This window comes from Zootermopsis nevadensis, unplaced genomic scaffold (assembly GCF_977971745.1).
Source record: "Zootermopsis nevadensis isolate Lab colony 2312 unplaced genomic scaffold, Znev_1.0 Znev_ptg000004l, whole genome shotgun sequence".
Classification (NCBI taxonomy): domain Eukaryota; kingdom Metazoa; phylum Arthropoda; class Insecta; order Blattodea; family Termopsidae; genus Zootermopsis; species Zootermopsis nevadensis.
In genome coordinates this window covers 5,610,432-5,632,130 of record NW_028259136.1, presented here as the reverse complement: position 1 = coordinate 5,632,130, position 21,699 = coordinate 5,610,432, and the positions used below count along the sequence as shown (strand labels likewise).

Sequence of the window (21,699 nt, the reverse complement as noted above, 5' to 3'; positions counted from 1 at the left end):
TATTCTAAGCACTGCGTTTTTTAAAAAAAAAAATACCATGCCAATTCACACGGCTAAGAGTACGTAACTGTGATTCATTTCAGCTTCTTCTTAAGAACAAATCTGCCTTGGCATTCATTTTCAGCGTCTCAAGACAGAACACGTAAGAATATCTATTCGATTTAATATTGGCATAAGCCACTCTTGCATTTCAGACAAACGTTAGCAATTGGTACGGACCGATGCAAACTAAATCCTGTAAGCGCTTCTCGCGAGGTGTTTGTTTCCAGAATATTTCGACTACAGTTCATCTGTGACATGAATTATGTAACGAAATATACAGAAAAAAAAATCCTAACGTAAACAGAAAGAAATTCACGCATAGATTCACACCTATTACAGTTCCAAACAGATGTTTTTTTTCCAAACATTTTAACACCGTTCATACTCAGTTTAACATTTTAGTAATCATAAACAACCTAGTCGGTGTGCAAACAAATAAATATATCACCCAACAAGTTAGAACAACGTCAATGTCTTACTCTTGTATTCGGGAGGTACCTAGTGCGAACTGATATTCTAACCGAAAATGACGGTATCTTGGGATGCTGCGACCTCAGAAACGTCGGTAGACTTCTACCAGACTAAACAGCGCAACATCCCAGAGGTCATCTTCATAGTCGCTGACGTGAGAATCTGAAATCTCATTCTCTCCACGCCAATACCAAGAGAACACCTTCAAATATACCACAAATGTCTCATTTCATGTTAACACCTACTCACTTATTCATTATAAATTTATTTTGCTCGAGTAGTTTTAGTAATACAAATATTGTAGCTATTCAGGCTAAATTGAGAAACAATCAGACTGACAAACCAACTAATACTCTGACAGCAGACTGCTAACACCAAACCAACAATTTAAAAGCCCGAAGACCGACATCGACGTTTTCACCACCGCGGGGAATCCTCAGTAACTGTAACCCGTAGCAGGGACGTATGGGGTTAGGAATCTTCAAACATCGGTGGAAATAAATTCCTCGAATGTTAATGATCCACGGGTTCTTTCCGTCTGCACAAATCGAGAGGCTTAGAACCTGAGTGAAGCCATATTTAGAGTCCTAATTGAATTTCTTATCCACACGGATCCGCTAAAGATGGACAGAAGTGGCTAGGTTTGATGAGATCGGCTGACGGTCAGTATCACGGGCTATTGTTTGGAGTTGCGTAACAAAGTCTGCACACGCTGCAGTGTGGGACGCGAATCAGCCATTTGCTGTCTTGCATTTCCATTATCCAGTGTCCCACTCAAATTACATTGTACTTAAATCAGTGACTGAAGTACTCATATCAAAAACGTTAGTATTTGGCTGACAAGTAGAACGAAGGAAAATTCATACAGAATTTTGGTAGTGATCTTGGAAAGGGACACTTGGAAGTTCAAGGGTACGAAAAGATGGTATCGAAACGAATCGTCATTAAATAAGTAACGATCATGTAAAGAGAACTTAAGTAGCGATACTATTTTTCTGGGTGTTACGCCATGTAGACTCGAGGGTATAACCAACGTTTCGTAGAGACATATTGTCTCCATCTTCAGAGCTGATGAGACGGTGACTTTATCCAAAATATTGGTTATCTATCTACGAGAGTACACGGCGACAAAACCCAGAATAGCAACATCGTCTTCCTCACTCTCGTGAGGAACTCAAATATCACAGAATTAAATAAATCAGGACCATATCAAATGACGGGATTTGAGATCAATGGAGTTGAACATACTGGAGGATACGTATCCTTCGGGTGTAAGTGAATTCTCAGCACGAGATACATGAGACATAGGCGTATCCCAGACGTAGCAAAATAGGACGATAGGTTCAAAAAAGTATAGTCGTTTGTATAACGCACGGATACAGGTTTACGGAGGAGGACTGTGACGACGATAATGGAACTTCGCGTTCCATAAGATTTGGCGAATATCTTATCTAGCTGAGCATACTATCAGCTTCCCATGAAGGGCCCTGCTCCACGAAGCCAGTTAGTTAGCTTCTCTACCTACTTTGAGGTAAAAATTAAGCCCCCATTGAAGAGAGATGAATGACAACATCTCTCAGAAAAGCCGTTCTGGTAAAGAGACTTAGCAGAATTGAAAGTTTTTACCACAGAAACGTGAAATCATTTTTGGGGCCGTAAAAACCGAGTCATTAAACAGATACGATAAGAAATGATGGTCGGCACACGTACAAACCGAATAAAGGAATGTTTTCATCACCTGCAGTGATTGTCTCCCATAGCACAAGGCCACCTCGTAAGTCAAGTTGGAATGATGCGTGCTGACAATCGATAAAAACCAATAACAAAGCCGGGCCCTTTCATCTCGTACCGACAAGAGATGACGTCACAGGCACGAGTGAAGGTGTGGTTAGAGAGAATGCACCTTTCAGGTTAGCTCAGCGGTAATGCATACAGGAGAAAACTATTCGAATGTCGGCCCCAATATTGGTTCCTCAGACAGAAATTAGGATTTAATCAGTCCTTGCAGAAAATTCTGAGACAGTCCTTTCTGGTTCTTACCATGATAATCGCCATGATGACGGAAAAGTAAGAACCTCTGAAACGTCGGTAAACATTATCTCGGAAGAAATACAAGAAACCGAATACCACAGGGGACTTATTCCCGTCAAATTTAACGGATCATACTACGCTAGTTAGTGAACAATAATTAAACAGTAAGAAAGAAACGACCGTGGCATGATTTTAACAATTCGGTTAACTGTCTGGAGGAACTGAGTATATCCATGGGGAACTTGAACCTAGTTTTTTACTCTAGCGACATTCGGCCCCGTTTTTCTAAGACCTGTCTGCGCCTAGGACTGTAAATCCGCGCGTAAGACTGAGAAGAAAATAGAAGGATAACATTTAAATGAATTATAGAAACGACGATTTGCCAAGACCTGAAACAGTCTGGGGTCGGGGCACTGCTGAGTTCGGTTGCAGGTGGTAACATGCTGGGAGATGCGTGGAACTCTCTGGATGACCCGGCGAGAGGTCGCCTGCTACCGTTTTGCTATTGTATGAACGTAACCACAGTCGAAATGACAGGTGGCGGTCCAAACAAAGGAATAGCGATGTAGCGTGTTGCGGGAAGTCATCTGGGACCCGTGAGAGGGACCCAGCGCAAGAGCGACTCAGGTTCGTCTTCTTTTGTACTTTGACTCATAGTTTCATTTTCAGGATCAGACAGACAGAGAGACGGACGGTGAGTAAACATATCAAAACTTTAGCCTTCCTACGCTGCAAATCGGTTACGTTTCATTTTAGAATTTTATTAATCGTGAGACGGTGTAAGGGGAAAAGTGACGAGATGTGTTGCACATCGCCTCTTATTATAACATAATGTTTACAAACGAGGCTCTAGAAACCGAGTAATGCCAAAATAACCAATTTCATCTCATATGAGAAAAATACAAGATTAAAGTAGTTAGTTAAACTTCATGTCGATATTGGTCTTCAACGAGGTTCGTACCTCAAAGCATCAGATACCAGCGTTTCGAAGAAACATATTTTAACCATGAAGATGGAGGCAGTTTATTCCTCCGAACCTCAACCCCCATATATTTAAGTTGTTTTCCAAGACTTTGTTAGATTTGTAGGATTTCTGGTTCTCAGGGTGGTGAGTCCGAAGATGGCTGTCTTCTGGGCTATCCTGTTGATAGAGGCAGTAAGGACCTCTGAAATGAGAGTAAACTTCTATCAGACTACACGGCGCAACAACCCAGATGACACCCATCTTCGTTGGATTTGGCTGATGTGTCGGTCAGCCAGCCAGCCAGGAGTAAGAAACATAGAAATGTAGTTCCCAGCTTCTCAGGTACGTTCAGTGGCGCGATACAACAGCAGGTGCTTGCGTCATTAGGGCAGACAGGAAGAAGGGATGACAGGATGCTCTGAAAAACCACGAAGAAGGAGCAGGCAAATGTGGGAAACAGGTAGGGAGGAAGTTGGCAACAGTTACCTATGACTGTTGGGTAGCTTCTGCCACGGAGCAAACTACATTAATGCAGATACAGGGCGGACAACGAGAGAGATCAGGTAGGAGACGTATTCAGCGGAGCGCTACGTAACGGGCTTACAAAAGTTTGGGTGGGAAGCCTGAAGAAGAGAGACCACTAGGAAGACCTGGGCGTTGATGGAATAATAATACGTGCTGCTTGGTCAGGGTTATCGCACGCCTCATATGGCGACAACAGAAGATATAAAGATGAAAAGCAGGGAAAAACCGAGAAACTCGGAGGAAATCCAGCTTCAATACCACTTCGTCCATTATGAACCTCACCTAAAGTAACCCGGAACTGAAAGCGGGTCTTCCCAATAGGAAGCCGACGTCTAAACGCCTGAACCATGGCACTGCTTCCAATACACTGCGGTACGTACTTGGACGTCCAAAGTTCTGTAGGCCAACACCGGAGCTTCTTTTCCGGCCCTGTTTTGAGACATCGCAAACAAACTCCCATTGCTTATACGTTACATAACCGATCGTATTACTGAAACAAACATTCTCAGTAGTTTGGGTAAATGTTTAAGTGTGCTTAGTCGAACTGTAGCAACTTCCTGTACTCCATTTATACGGAGTTTTTAATAAATTGTCGTCACACTTAGTGCATTATCCCTATGCATTTCTTTCTCTCTAAACGCAGAGAATAAATTTGCCTGCTGTCACTTCTAATGCAGTGCAATAAATTATTTCTTCTGACACTTGCCATTTCCACATCCAGTAACAACTCTGCTTCGTTACTTTTCTTCACAATGGTGACGAGATGTTGCAAATCGCTCTTTAGTATTTCCGGTCCTTGCATTGGGACCATTCCATCCTATTCATTTTATTGCCAGAATGCATTGTTTCCATACATTTATCTGTCTCATTTCCATTTCATCATATATAAATATGTGAACCATTTCACTGTCTTTAATATGACTTTATTGCAATATAAAATCGTTATTATGATTCGGTTCATGATTTTATCACTTGTGTTAAAAATTTGTATTTATTTCTTTAAGTACGAAAATACAAATATATCTTTATATATTGTTTAAATCTTGTCCGTCTAATCACAATAAATTCTTATTAAATATTAAAATATTACAATAATTAACATTTAAAATATTAAATGATGTTCTTTATCGAAATATTCGATTTACATTAGATTTAAACAATATATATTTATTATATCACAATATGACGCAACTTTACCATCTCATAAATATATCTTTCTCAAATATCGATTAATATAAAACAAATAATCGCATAATCAAAATCTCAGTGTTTAGAGGGGTCTTCTGGACTTTTACATGACTACCAACGTTTCGGAAGAACACACTGCCTCCATTTTCACCGCCATGAGAACTTCAGATCTCAACAAATGATCAGATGACAAAGGATTTTCTAAACTTTAAAACCTCTGTTTTGAAACAAAATTGAAACTGCCAGAAGAAAGTACAGCACTGCAGTAAAGTTAAAAAGCAAAACAAGGAGAAAATAATTATTCCACATAAATACGTTTGTTAAGAACAGGAACACACCTGTTATGTAGTCGCAAACGACAAAGAAGTTAGGTTAATAACACACCGGAACACTAATCACCATAATTTATCTTCCTGCTGGAAATACATTCATTCAAAACTCAGGGATGAATTATTAGGCATACCAAGAAAAGTCAAGGTAAATCCCCAGATGAGAATTGACGAGGCAAAGTGGCTACAGTATATAAAGATTGCTTACTTCTACATAGACACATAGGTCACTACTGCAGGGTCCCATGCAATGCTATTCTGCAGGGTTTCTCAACCAATAGCATGGTTTATGCTTTCTTAGACAAAGAATCTCTTATGAAGTTTTCGTCAGAAAGAAAATACACCAGAGTTTGTCTAAATTCAATATGAATTAAAGATAAAACTGCCTGTTACAGCGCAAGAGTGGCGTAAGATTACTAGCAATAAACGAAACGTATTCAACAACAAAACAGAAAGTAAGAATAAGCCTGTTACAAAAAGTGTTATACTTAATAGGGCCCCATGTTCATCTGAAAAGGAACAAATGTTCGAACGTAGGAAAAGTATGTGCAGACTAATTTATCCCTTTGAAGCAAGGTGGTTATTATATAAACCACCTGCTTTAAAATTCGACAAATTTTCATTGTTTTTTTTTCCCCTATCTTTACCTCTTTCGTGGAAATGTTCTACTTGAAAACAAAGACAGAGAGAGGAAGAAACACAATGATATAATTTTAGTGCTCACTAAAAGTGTGGTAGACATATTTAGAGTTTCATTTCTAATTTACGATGATCTTGTGTACTTAAGTAACTGTGTCAAACGAAAACTAACGTGAGGCGAGAAAAATTTAGTTATATATACACGCACGCACAGTTTGTGATTCTGATACAATTAGTATTACTGGTATCAGTTCAAATGTTCTGACTTAAAAAAATACCAAACAAAACTGGTCTACAAATGTACGACGTTGCACCCAAGCTCTTGTTTTCTGTACGGAACAAACAAGCAAACAACAAAACCACTATAGACAACACATTTCTGCAACAAAGTCTGTGTACTCACCGGACAGGTAGGTGAGATGGCATGTGAAGGCCAGACATCGCCTTTCTGGAAACAGAAAATGTATCGTTTTATTATCACAGCAAGTGAAACCATGACGTGATTTCAGAACCCACCCCATCAGGGGGTGGCGGCGTGTATGCCGAGAAAATCGAGAGTTTTTAGAGCTGTAAATATTTTCTTCGCCTCCCCATAGCAGACCAAGGACACTGCCTACGTATACATTTAAATAAAAATAATAACCTTGGAACAACATGGGTTTAAGGCTACAGCTTACAGACAAATTTCGTTTGGGATTTCGTCCCAGACTAGGTAACCAATGCTTGTTGGCCAACCGAGACTTGTTTTCAAACACATCTGCAGTTACCTTCACAAGTAGTTCAATGGCGGGTTTCTATGACGACTGTGATGTACTTTATGTAACCTTAGCAACAGAAATTCTGATGCAGCTTAACGAGAAAAGTTTAGCCTACTAAATTACATTTACTCTAAATAACGAAAGTGTTATCAGTGTGACAGGACTGCTGCTTGTGTCACTCTTGCTGTAAGCTTCGCCAAATATCACCTCTTTGTCAGTATATAGGTGAGGTACCTTTCAGAAATGCGTGGGAATATTTATGTTCACACTTTCCCTTAACAAATTCTAGTAAAACGCTAGGAACAGGTAGATCTGTTGGATTACGTCTGTAGCTTTAATCAGTTGATAAGTATTAGGCTAATCTATTTTCCCTTTACTTCTGGAATTAGAACATTAATGATGCCAACAATTACAGAAGCCTGCTATCGGAATTCTAAGGTCACATTTTTAGAACCTATTTTTCTAATTTAATTTCATCCTTCAATTACAGTATTTGCATTTCAAATGTAATGTCATGGGTATTTATTTATTTAGTGTTCTGTCTGACGACAGGTCCATATGAACAGAATCCTTCCATCCTTTTCTCGGACTGGGACCTGTTCATATACGTTCTTGGCAGATGATCCAGAAGTGGTTTGCCATTGCCTTCTTCTGTGTGTGAATGGAGTAATTGTTGGGATGCCACGGAGAAACCGGGGAAGCCCCGGAGGAAAACTCCGTGTTGCCTAGACCACGGCCTTGCCCAACACAAATTATAAATTCGGGCACCGCCGGGAATCGAACCCGAGACCCCAGGATCACAAGGCCAGCGTTCTAACCGCTAGACCACCGTAGCGGTAATGTCATGGGTATCCTACAATAAATTCCCTAAAACCTCATAAATTTATCTTATACCTAAGGTACTGGTCCCTGAAGTGAAAGGTAAAAGTTGTCCCTACTGTTGAACTAAGCACTACGACATACAGACGTATAGGGGAGTGCAGGTAAAACTCCAGTCAGTCTTAACCTCTTTTCTGGATGGAGGTGAGTGGTTCACCCATCATCATCATCATCATTAATTTCACGCCATGTTTACAGATTGTCTACGAGCTAGAGTCAAAAGTTATTTTTTGATAAAGTTCAATACATACAGATTCAGAAAAATACGTTTGAAATGAATAAAATATTACGATAAAACATTTCTTAAGACATGCAGTTCCTATAATGGTCGTCTTATGTAGACAGACGGAGTTTTTTACCATTACCATCGATTTGCCTTTGAAATGATTGTGATAAGCTTACAGTTGCACCACCACCACCAATAATTCAATTTTTTTATAATAATAATAACTTCAGAAAACTGTCATCCTAGGATCATCACACATTATTCGAAAGACACTGATGTAAAATATATATTCATGACCGACAAAAACAAAATGTATTTCAGAAATAGCTGCTGCACTATGTACCTCAGGGGCAAGGTTTGTCTCGGGTACATAGAAGTAAATACCCTATAAAATGGTGAATAGATGAAATAACATTAATAATCTACAGAAGTGTGCCTTTCGCGTACATAAATCTCCCCAGAAACAAACAAAGAAATAACGAAAAACAAAGAAACAGGTGACGCGCATACATGGACGTGTGGAGATGAACTGGAAACTGATAGGCGAGCGGTGGACGGCTTCTAATCCAGCGCGCTGAAACCCTGACAGTGCGGAAGCTGTGCCAGTAATGGGATCACGGCGTAAGACGAGATGCGCCCGGGATGGAAGCCGTAGACACGATCCGCTTGTGTCTCCGCTAATGCAGTCATCATGACATACTTCCTGACAGCCTGCTCCCACGTTCAGCGAGGCGCTGAGAAACGTTCAGTGGCCAGGATCGCGAAGATACAAATACGCTATCTGGGCTGGACGCCGTGCACCGCTGAGGAACAGTTGTCTCTGACACGCCATGAAGATGTATGGGGTAGTGGAGGTATAGATCCACTACTTCTTGATCTCGACAGTAGATGGCAGTGAGTGGCTAGTGATGAAAATGATAAGAGAAAAATAATTTACCCCTGCTGGGAATTGAACCCTGGACTTCCATCCCGTACAGTCTCTACATTGACTATCCTGAGAATGATACATGACGACCACGTAAAATAATATGGAATGATAGCAGTACATGGTATTTGAAATTCGGAATTTGGCATCAGGAGTTCCGTGCAGACGTTCCTACTATTATATATCAGCAAACAAATTTCTTTCCCGACTGCCTTTAAATACTTTAACATTCACACGTGACATCAGTGGTACTGCGCAATTCTCTCGCCATCTTGTTCAATTTTTAGTATAGTTGTAGGACCGCTACTGAAGATTCCTGAGTTTAAACTTAAAATTCAACATGCTTGACCGAACGGCGATTGGTAATTTCTCGTAACTACGTGAAGTTATGTAGATTATAATCGAAACTGCATAGTAGCCAAGTACTGAAAGCGACTCATATATCGAAAGACCGCGATTATAATACAAGTAATTTATTTCACCTGTTAGTCTTAGACCTCTGCAAACACTGAGATCAATAGTCTAGAACAGTGGTATTCAACCATTTTTTGTTCGCGTACCCCCAGATATAATTTCTCTTCCAAATTTGTACCCCCAAAGTTCTTGGTGTATAATTAAAGTTATACATAGTATATAATATACATATAAAATAAATTAAATAAATTGCATTACTGATTATTCAGTGTTTATCATAAAATAATATATATTTTTTTAAATTTCACGTACCCCCTAAGATGTCTTCGCGTACCCCCAGATATAATATCTTCAACTTTGTACCCCCAAAGTTGTTGGTGTATAATTCAAGTTATACAAAGTATATAATCTACATATAAAATAAATTAAATAAATTACATTACTGATTATTCAGTGTTTATCATAAAATAATATATATTTTTTTTAAATTTCACGTACCCCCTAAGATGTCTTTGCGTACCCCAGGTTGAATACCACTGGTCTAGAACGTGCTTAGTGAAATATGTTGTCCAAGAACAAGATGATTATTATAATAACGATCACATTTCTGTGGCAAATTTAATTATGTAGCTTCTTGGATGTGTTTTAGAAACGATGTCGAGAAGAAGACGCTTTGATAACACGTCAAAGGACCGTCGACGCTAGAGTTCAAGACAGTCAATACCTGCTGGTACATTAGATATCGAATAGTGTGATGGATCGATTCTAATCAAATTGCAGGGCGAAAATTACTTAGTAACAAGCACAAAATAAACCCACTGAAACAGGATATGTGGATGGACAACTACCCACGTAAAATGAAGACAATATAACACAAAGATGGCTGTCTTCTGCGTCGTAGCTCCAACTTTCAGAGGTTCTTGCTGCCTCCATCATCAGGGGGATAATGATGGAAACTCTCCCCAAATTTAAAACTATGGGATACCTAAAGTCTCCATTCCTGTACACTTACATGAAGGGACTTATATATCGCTTCAACGGTAAAGTACTCAGCACAGTCACAAAAAATGATTAGTCAATCGATTCAAATTTTCTATGTTATTGTGTGGCTTCAGTGGAAACTATTCTGGGATTCTGGAAGACAGTGTCCTGTGAGGTGATTTTTCTTAGGGTTGTATCCAATTACGAATAGTATAATCATCTATATCAGAAAGTTAAATTGTAGCATTGAATATTCTATAAATGGGAACTGAGTGTGTTACAGCTGGCCTAGTTAAGAGAGACAATGCACAGATACCACAATATTATGACTCCTTACGATGTGTTGTTTTCTTTGTGTAATGAAGCATCATCTTCATTAGCATTCAGCGGTATTTAAAGGCTACTCATCGTTATGTAATGATGTATTGCCCAGGGATGTTTGCTGCAATACGCGCGACATGTAAGCAGAGTGATTCACGCATGAATCAGACACACCACGTCAACTTTATCCCGACAGAAGTTCGTCACGATCTGCCCCAGGGATGATATGGCAACTTAGGGAAACATACGAGAACGGTAAGTGGTCTACTGCTGTAAACATTAATTTGAAATTATCACAAACAGGAGCTGACTTCTGTGCTTCCTGCTAAAAGGTCAAATGCTAAACGCTGTTTAAGGAAATAATCACTGTCTAGTCAGAGAATCGTCCGAAATTCAAAAATACAAAATGCAGTTACTGATTTTTAAAGCAGGATGTACGTAGAGTTACCACTGGTATATAAAGAGTAAAATTCCCTTCACGAAGTGCACTTGTGGTAGAGCAGTCATCACTGTCCATCCTCACATTCAACTGCAAGGCCGTGGTCTAGGCAACACGGAGTTTTCCTCCGTGGCATCCCAACAATTACTCCATTCACACACAGAAGAAGGCAATGGCAAACTACTTCTGGATCATCTGCCAAGAACGTATATGAACAGGTCCCAGTCCGAGAAAAGGATGGAAGGATCCTGTTCATATGGACCTGTCGTCAGACAGAACACTAAATAATAATAAGATGAGGTGGTCTAGCGGTTAGAACGCTGGCCTTGTAATCCTGGGGTCTCGGGTTCGATTCCCGGCGGTGCCCGAATTTATAACTTATGTTGGGCAAGGCCGTGGTCTAGGCAACACGGAGTTTTCCTCCGTGGCATCCCAACAATTACTCCATTCACACACAGAAGAAGGCAATGGCAAACCACTTCTGGATCATCTGCCAAGAACGTATATGAACAGGTCCCAGTCCGAGAAGAGGATGGAAGGATCCTGTTCATATGGACCTGTCGTCAGACAGAACACTAAATACATAATATCCCCATATTTGCTGGGAGTGACTGAGAAAAAACAAACAATTTAAGTAAATATAATCGGACATGGGACCTTCTGACACGAAGCCGTAGTGCCAACCGCTGCACCGCGATTCTCGACTCCCTGACTGCAAGGTCACGGGGTCTTCAACCAGTTCACACAAAGGAGCGGGTTAGCACATCTGTAACGCGTCTGATTAGTATTCCAAGCAAAACCCAGGAGAGTGACTCAAAATGACATAACAGTCGTTTCCTTCAATATCACGATCCATCACTTGAAATTCTTCCACATCTCATTCCACGCTGTAAACTGCAGGAGAGGACAGCGTCGTATAATAACAGTTAACCAGCTCGCACGCGCACGTCATCTGAAGTGGATCCACATACCTCGGAGGAAAATGCTAGGGCAATGTTTTCTGGCACGCGCGGGTCCTGGGGCGATGAAGCGAACTGAGATGCGATCTGCAGCTTCTGCGAACAACGTCTGCGGTCAGCGGACAAGACCTTCCAAGTACGAAGAAAATAAAAATGCACTTTGCTTCGTCCCCAACGCTTCAAAGTACTCAGTTAAATAACGAACATCAATTTTAACGTCTGTTTTACGCAATTTATCAGCCATAAATACACCGGATAAATAAGTTACTGAATAGTAAAGAGTCAATTTCCCAGAGCCGTTGCAAACTGACACGTTTAAAGCAAAAGTCATTTTGACTACGGCCGATGTAAGATGACAGATTATGTAGAACAGAAATAACATGTGAATCATTCAATACCAGCCGGCACTCCTACTGCTGACAGCAATTTTAACCACTCACTGAACCAAAGCACAGTGAGAGAACTGAAGTGTAACATTTTCTTTGAGGTGCGGACTAAATTATTAAGATCCTTATTATTTACAAGAGTTTGACTTCAAATTGGTAAGAACTTATTATGTGGTATCGAATAACACGAGAATAAGATTGTACGTAAATTCATGGCCGAGAAAGAGAATGTGATCTACTTCTGAAAGAATCGATAAAAAAAACAGAATACTTGGTCCCAGATCGGGATTCGAACCGGACGTCCCACAAATGCGGGTCAGACGTTGTGTATTCCCTGCGACAGATAACTGTTCTGGGTCGTTGAGTCGTTTTTACGCTGACAGAGTCCTGTGTCGATAGTTTTTATTGCAACTCGTGCCACCGGCAAGCGATAGACACCGGTCCAGGAGCATCAGATATCAGAGCTCAAGGCAAGAAGCCCTTAAGCGCCACTGACACATTGAAATCAGCAGAACTAAACTCTAGGCCTAGATGGCCATCCTCTGGGCTTTTGCGCCGCGGAGTGTAGAAGTTCACAGGCGTTTCAGAGGTGCTCCATCAGGGCGTAGATCACTCTGATGATAAAAGCAGCAAACACTTCTGAAACGTCGGTAATTGCTAATACCAAAAACCACCAGAGGACGGAATCCACTGCCATTATGCTAGCTATATCCACCTCACAATCTATTTCCCTAACATCTATTTTAATGTTATCATTCCACCTCCTTCTTCGTCTTCTAAGTCGAAGTTTTTCAAAAGCTTTCCTCAACGAAAATTCTGGAAATTTAAATTGGAAATTATTTACTCTAAATACTGTCATGGGGTCACTAGGTCTTGTTCTATTGTAGCAGATTTTTTCGCGCATTTATCATAATGATTAATTTTCTTGAACGCCGAGTAGTGGTCCTGTATATAGTACCGGATGCTGGCTAGGTGCAGAGAGGTCAGACAGCTTGGCAGGTGTGTGTGTGGAGAAGGGACACCTTCCCGCCAAGACTTGAATAATTATAAGCTTCGCTTAATCACCTGAACGGAGTGTGAAACTGCCTTCAGCAGGAACGCACAGGCTTGTACACAAAAGACAACATCGTATGAAGAGATGCGACAGACTGTCTGCTAGGAGACGGTGCGATATAAAACAAAGGCTGGAACAGATCTGAATTTCTCACGGCAGCGAAGAAGTCTATGTTGTTCTTGTGGGTTACAGAGTCGTATGGACTTACAGGTAAATGCCGACGTTTCTAGGAAACATTCTGTCTTCACCCTCAGGTCAAATCCGCGAGGCGATGCACCCAGAAGACCAACATCAACAAAGATTGTAAAAGTTTTGATGTATCCGAAGTTATTTTATTATTTAGTGTTCTGTCTGACGACAGAACCATATGAACAGGATCCTTCCATCCTTTTCTCGGACTGGGACCTGTTCATATACGTTCTTGGCAGATGATCCAGAAGTGGTTTGCCATTGCCTTCTTCTGTGTGTGAATGGAGTAATTGTTGGGATGCCACGGAGAAACCGGGGAAGCCCCCGGTGGAAAATTCCGTGTTGCCTAGACCACGGCCTTGCCCAACACAAGTTATAAATTCGGGCACCGCCGGGAATCGAACCCGATACGCCAGTACAGATATTAATAACAAGAGATGATAAAAGCAGATTTGGAGAAGCAGAAATGTGCCTACTATATCCATGCCGGCAACGAAGCTAAACGTTCTGTACAAGTACTAGGCCAACCTCCGGTTGTAATGGTGGTAATAGAGGTATTCCACAGATAAGACAGCAACTGACGCTTCAGATACAAACAAAACTCAAAAGAATTATAGGATATCTACCCAGCGGTTTGGGAGTTGAAACAGACTCAGTTTGTGCAAAGAACGCATGAAGCCCAGTTTCGTATTTTACAGTAATTAATATTTGTAAGTGTCGACAGAAGAGTGGTCATTAGACTTTTACCGTTTAATGATGTTGACAGCCTCGCAACGCTAGTGTGTGTTGCGGGTGGCTTCAAAACCCAGGACAAAACAAACGATCCCACTGAGCTGCTTGTTGTGTGTATAAAAGCGGAACAGATCATTACAAAAAACTGGTCCTCGTTTCCGGGAAACTCGACAAGGAACCCCTCCTCCTCCTCTTCTTCTCACTCCTGTCTACGGTTTCCCTTAACTTCGGATCGAGTTGACGGCCTTGATTTCAAGGGTTCAGGGTTCGTATCCCACCACAGATGATAACGTTTTTCTTCAACAATAATTAACAGGAATTCATTTGTGACGAAGCCTACACGTGCTGAAAAGACTCTAAACGGGTCCGACCAGCTGTACTATACCGTTTACCTTGCCACAGCTAACCCGCACTGGCTTCACGAAGCAGAACCCTTCAATAGAAGCTGTCAGTGCTCTCAGCTAGACAAAAATTTCCAAAAATTTTACGAAACACGAAGGTTCATTACCGCCTACACAACAGCCCATTGTCGGTTCGTAACCTGACGTAGACAACCCCAATCTACACCCTTCCACAATTTTTCCTTAAAATCCTTTAAAACATTAGGTGTTCTAGATGGTCTCCTACCTACAGGCTTACCAATCAACATTTTGAAAGCATTTCTTGCCTCCAGCATGCATACTATATATCCCGCCTATCTAACAGTTCTTGGTTCGATCATCCAAGTATTAGTTGAGGTGTAGACATTACGAAGCTGATCATTATGCGACGAACAGGAAAAGAACCCAGGCCGGACATCGGCTACATTGACACGTTAGGATCCTCACAGCCCCTCCATGAAAATCCGTGACTGTGCATTGTAATGGTCTACGGATATTTCCTTCACAATCGATTAATGTTTATGTTTTATTACACGTTTCGACGATCGAGAAATATCACTTTAGTCCAGTATAGCTGAATCGGTGGTAAACCTACGAATCAACCAATCAGCCAGCAGTATCAGTGCTAAATAAACGTCACTTGTTGCACGTGTCACCTTATGTAAGGTTAAAATAATGTCAAAATTACTAAATCTGTGTTACTGTTATTAATTATTTTACATCGTTGCATGCACTAGAACCAAGTGAAATGGCAGAATGACTGTGGACTGTGACGTGGAAGAGATGATGCCAGAAGTCAAGATGGTACAGTCCATGGCAGAACTTACAAATTTCTGTCATGAACTCGAAGAAGGACGAATGGCAGAATTGAATATCATCGTAACAACCAGCAACAGAACAGTTATTAACATTATTAGCTTTGCTATTTCGGTTATATATTTTACATTTTTTTAAAATTAAAAAAATTATTTTGAAAAATTACAATTCTAAAATGTACGTTTCGGAGACTGTATGTGCTTGTTCACGGAGGATGCACAGAGCAAGTATTCATTAACGATGAATATGACAAGCCTTCTGGGATGCTGCGCCGAGTAGTCTCATAGAAGCTGATTCATCGCCCTGATGATGAAGGCAGTAAGCACATCTGAAACGTCGATTACCTTCTACGAGACAACACGGAGCAACATCCCAGAAGGCTGTCATCTTTTAGTCTTCCTGTACTTTTTTTTTCCCAACTGACTAAAATGACGTGTCTGATAAAGATGACATATCACCATGCCAACTGGCACGACATAAGCAAAGCAGAGATTGCCAGACATAACGCGAAGCGAAACTAATTGCTGCCTTACGTAATACAATGATACAAAACAAAGGCGTGCTCATAGTATAACTGAGCATAAACGTAAGCAAATGTATTGTTCGACAGACAGGTGCATCAACAGTTTCTGCAGGTGAGTTACGAAGAGACAGTTAAGTAATTGCTGGATTCATCAGCAATTTGTTAGATTCAAGTTACAAATATGGTCTGTCTGTGACGTCTGAAGACCAGTGGTTCTCAACCTTTCAAGATTTCGGACCACATTTGGTGTTTCCTTCTGACTCCTTCTGAGTATTATTGAAATCCAGTGTCAATTTATCAGATGATGTAATCGATCAGTTGATCGATTACATCGAAATCCATACCCACGATCTTATAATAATTTTCTCTATGTATGGCGTTAATCTTGATAGAATTATGTTGGATAAAGTTTCGTAAGTCGTTGATAACAGCGATATTCCTCGATAATTACTACGACCAGTCTTATAATCTTCTTATAAATAGATAAAATAACAGATTTTTTTCCCCCACTGATCTGGAAATTCTCCCCTATTCCAAATAAAATTAACTGGGCTGTGGATCTCACAACGTATTTTATTCTCTCCTGCTTGAATCAAAAAGAGCGGGAACCTCTTCAGGTTGTCAGGGACCTGCTCATACATATATACATTCTTGGCAGAGATGATCAGAAGTGGTTTGCCATTGCCTTCTTCTGTGTGTGAGTGGAGTAATTGTTGGGATGCCACGGAGAAACCGGGGAAGCCCCCGGAGGAAAACTCCGTGATGCCTAGATCACGGCCTTGCCCAACACAAGTTATAAATTTGAGCACCACCGGGAATTGAACCCGGGACCCCAGGCTTACAAGGCTAGTGTTCTGACCACTAGACCACCGTGGTTTGATGATTACCCGGTGGTTATTGCAGAGTGTTGACACATGTTCTATTTTATCAAAAAAGTAGACAACACTGAAATCAGGAAGAAAAATATTATATTATTATTATTATTGGACATGTCCACCATGATCAGAGATTCATGAATCCACTCTTTCTTGATACAGTCTGGTGAAACTCAGTGTGGCAACGTAAGAAAGAATTTCATGCCAGTCGGTATTTGACAATGAACGCTCGTTGCAGCTATGAGCAGGTTACAACATGACTTGACCTGCGTGGGATCTTGGAAAGTCACAGCGATATTTTGTACGTATTTGTTAATCGCTTGAATTGTATTGAATTGCAAACACCAATAAATTTTATAACATGGGTTGCTTGACTTTTTGATTATCCTGTACCTTTTCAATAGCAATCTCAACCTCAAAATAACTGGGCTCAGCTGTCACAGGGGCCGCCACATTCAATAGACCTACACGCCACTGAAGTAGGCTACTCAAATACGAACTAATGTGTAGCTGTCGTGTAACAAGAGTAATTGAAGAAGTAGATGTGTTCCAGGTGTACAGTGTTCTAAAGTGTTGTTCCTGCGTGGTCAGCAATCCGCAAACCACATCAGGGTGATGACCACACACAAAACCTGATCTTAGTTCCTTAGATTGCAGCAAGTACCTCCTTGGACACTATTCTAACTCTGTCCTTATTTCATACAACTTCAGTCTCATGTTCTCAAGCTCTGGGCTTTTGGAGTAATCAGTGAATGTTACTTGTTCCATCTTTGCCCTGAAGCACAGATATTGTTCCATCACACAGAGAACAAAAAGTAACATATAGTGATAAGTGATTAAACACATGATGAAGGAACTTATTTCGCATTCGAAATTTCTCGGCTGTTGAAGAAATTTTGCGCTGTTATGAAATACACACAAGATAAAGTAAAAATATCTTTACAACGTCTGCATTACTACGTACTATTAGAATTATCAAATAAAGGAGAATGAGGTAGGCGGGACATGTAGAATGTATCGGGGGACATTAAAAATATTTACAATTTTTTTGTTGGAAAGCCCCGAAGGAAACAGATCACTCGGAATACCACGGCGTATATGGGATATAATATTAAAATGAATCTAAGAAAAAAGTGTGGGAAGGTGTGGAATGGATTCACGTGGCTGAGGACATCGACAGGCAGCGGGATTTTGTTAATACGGTAATGAAACTTCGTGTTCCATAAAATGCGGGGAATTTATTCGCTAGCTGAGTGACTGTCAGATTCTTAAAAATGACTCTGTTGATTGCAGTTTCTTAGTTATAATAACACTCTGATCATCACCACAAAACCAGCATCTGGATTGTGTCCCCAGTTTAATCATACTGTCACTCTCAGAAATTAATTTATTCAGTATTATTATTATTATTATTATTATTTTTTTTTTTTATAAGCTAATTTATTCAGATAGATTTTAATATTGCCCTCAGTCTGCACGTTCGTCTACCAGTTTTGTATTTTAAGGAGATTTTCCCCACACAACTGTGTATCTTGGCCATGCAAATTGCGCGAGATGTTATTCAGACCTCTTGTATCAGATAGACCTAATCTGTTTATGTTCATTTGCCAAACTTCTGCAGTCCGTGTGTGTGGTCCATGTCGTTTAATGTTTTAAATTTAACGTTTTACTTGCCACTATTTTGAGTGTTAGTCCACTGCTGCTCCCAGATCTTTAACGATTACTTATCCTTTTTAAAACCTTGTTAATGTAATAAACTTTCGTTCTGTAGTAGTTATAAAAATTACAGGTGTAACGAATTATAATAAAATAGTTCGTACATAAACAAATACATACCGGTACCTAATAACGGATAAAGATTAACTCATCTTGGGCTACTCAAGTTCCTTAGGAGGAGGCTGAACAACAATGCTAAAGCTTTAGTCGTTTGTAATTCGCACAACGATAAGTCCCACTGACCATAAGAAAACCATTAGCAAAATGACCCTTAGTGCCATTTTGGGATGAAATTCAGAACACTTTTAAGCCTCGTGCCCAGCAGTTGGTCCCTGTCTTTCACGGTTATTTGCTCTGCGAGTTCACATACATACGGCTACTAGGCCTAATACTTGCCGAGTCAAAGGAACCTATTACGGTCACCTGAATCAGCGAAGCGAACCGGAACCTGCCCCTCGGATACTCCGTGGATCTGACGAGGTGCGTCTTACATAAACCAGAGCTGTACAGAACAGCGTGTGTTCCTTAAAACAACGGAAGGAACTTGGAAAAGGACCATAATTTTAACCTCTGAGCAACTTATATTTTTATTTCAAATACAGATAATACATTGCACTACAAAATTAGCCAAAAGAATCAGTGGTTTGTATTTAGGTGTGTCGTACGAAGTTTAGAAATACGTTGAGATAATCATCACGGTAAGTCTCACAGAGCATAACTTGACTCTGGCCAGGATTCGAACAGTGTACCTCTCGATTGCAGCTGAGAGTATCCGCTCTAAGCGTTCGCGAGGGCAGTTTGTTTCTGATCGGGATTGAAAAATAACGCGGGTCATGTATTCTTGCTGTCCAGGAGCTATAGAAGCGAGGTCTGTAACGAAAGCAGGAGACACTTCCTGCTCCCCATCCGAGCCATGGACCAGCGTGTGCAGTCGTGCGAACCCCTGGCGCGAGGTGAGGTATTTGTCGAGGGGAAAAAAAACACCTCGGAGATGTTGGCGGCTTTCACTGCAAAAGCTACTGGAGCATGTGCCAGCCGCCTAAGAATCTCACACCTACCCACACCAACAAATAGTCCTGTCGGCACAGACTCCAAACCTATTAACATTCATAAATAGTCGCACTTTCTCATATCCCATTTACATATCATTCTTTCTCTTGAGGTTGCAGACAACGTCTTCACCATTTCCTCAGTGTCTTGTAAGTCCTCGCATCTCTTTCGTCTTCCTTGATTTAACACCCAAGCAACAAGAGATGAAGTTCCTTTCATTATGTAATTTTTTCTAAATATTTCTGTTACTTCATCTTTCTTGGTCAAAATATCGTTCTTAGTAAGTCTAATTCCTCTTAAACGCCCTCAATCAGTACGAGAAATTTGATTCACCACAGCAAAAATCAAAAAAAAAAACTCTATCTTTTTTTGAGATGGTAAATCGAATATTTCGATAAAGAACATCATTTAATATTTTAAATGTTAAAGTAAATCGAATATTTCGATTAATAACATCATTTAATATTTTAAATATTTTAAATGTTAAAGTAAATCGAATATTTCGATAAAGAACATCATTTAATATTTTAAATATTTTAAATGTTAAAGTAAATCGAATATTTCGATAAAGAACATCATTTAATATTTTAAATATTTTAAATGTTAAAGTAAATCGAATATTTCGATAAAGAACATCATTTAATATTTTAAATGTTAAAGTAAATCGAATATTTCGATAAAGAACATCATTTAATATTTTAAATATTTTAAATGTTAAAGTAAATCGAATATTTCGATGAAGAACATCATTTAATATTTTAAATATTAATTATTGTAATATTTTAATATTTAATAAGAATTTATTGTGATTAGACGGACAAGATTTAAACAATATATATGTATCTTTTTTTATTTTTCGTATTTTGGGTAGAACAAAGTAAGATAAAATTCTGGACTGAATAATAGCAAGTAACTTCTAATTCAATCTTCTCTTTATTTCATAATGAATTCGACTTCTTATAGTTGTTGCCCAAATACTTCATCCATTAAAATGTATCGATAGCAAACTCACAGACTGCATCGACTTGTGAAATGCCAGCCAACCGCGACCGGTGCATTCATTCACGGCCAGACCCCTTGCAACCGCGCGAGTCGGGCCCTGCGCAACAAATTATTGAATTTCAGGGTCCACCTGAAGACAGCAACGCACTACAGAACCGAACCATACGAACTTCTCAGTAATTCGAAGAACTCTGAAACCCTGCTTCGGTAAATTATTACCGGATACAAGACTTCGGTCTAAGTTTCGTACTCTTGTTCCTCACCTAGAGGCCACCTTGACACTAGACGCGCCTGAATGATCAGCTTCAACCTCTCGTCGCCTTTACCTTTATCCCGGTAGTTCCCCTAAAATTAGGGAACAACCAGCCAAGTTGACTGCACCACCAGGTCCGGGTTTTGAACAGGGCAAGAACTCGCGACCACAAATATTTGAGACAGCTGTATCGTACAAAACATGACGTCATGGAAGCTGAAATTATGTTTTCTTATTTTACTGCCAATATTACTTCACAACTGAACAAATAACTCCATGGAACAGACTCCTACATGATAAACTGATAGTCACGTGACTAGGAAAATATTCCCCATCTTTTATCGTGTTTACAAGAGCCCGCTATCGGTCGATACCGTGAGCCGGCTGAATCCAATCCACTTCATTCTCTTCTGGCTTAAAAGCCAAAAATGTTGCTCTTGTTTATATGTCGGCCATGCATTCTACATGCCCCGCCCATCTCATTATCCTTGATTTATCTTAATAATATCTGGCGAACAGTACAAATTGTGGGCATCCTCGTTATGAGATTCTCTCCAGTCAGAACTGCTCAGAACAGACTAATTCAATTCTGGAGATCAAATTTCATATCCATAAAAAACAACAGGTAAATT

At 40.1% G+C, this 21,699-nt stretch overlaps 2 protein-coding genes across 3 annotated transcripts in view; both read right to left on the bottom strand.

Moving 5' to 3' along the window:
* Nucleotides 1-21,699, bottom strand: part of LOC110829163 (lon protease homolog 2, peroxisomal) — a 121,850-nt gene that overhangs the window by 59,276 nt on the left and 40,875 nt on the right. The window contains exon 17 of the transcript XR_002542893.2: nt 6,593-6,637. The gene's annotated coding sequence lies outside the window, so the exon portion shown is untranslated. The remainder of the gene's footprint in view (nt 1-6,592; nt 6,638-21,699) is intronic.
* peb (zinc finger protein pebbled) overlaps nt 1-21,699 on the bottom strand; it is a 138,651-nt gene that overhangs the window by 99,644 nt on the left and 17,308 nt on the right. For both annotated transcript variants that reach the window (XM_087342977.1, XM_087342979.1), the window contains exon 2: nt 6,593-6,637. The gene's annotated coding sequence lies outside the window, so the exon portion shown is untranslated. The remainder of the gene's footprint in view (nt 1-6,592; nt 6,638-21,699) is intronic.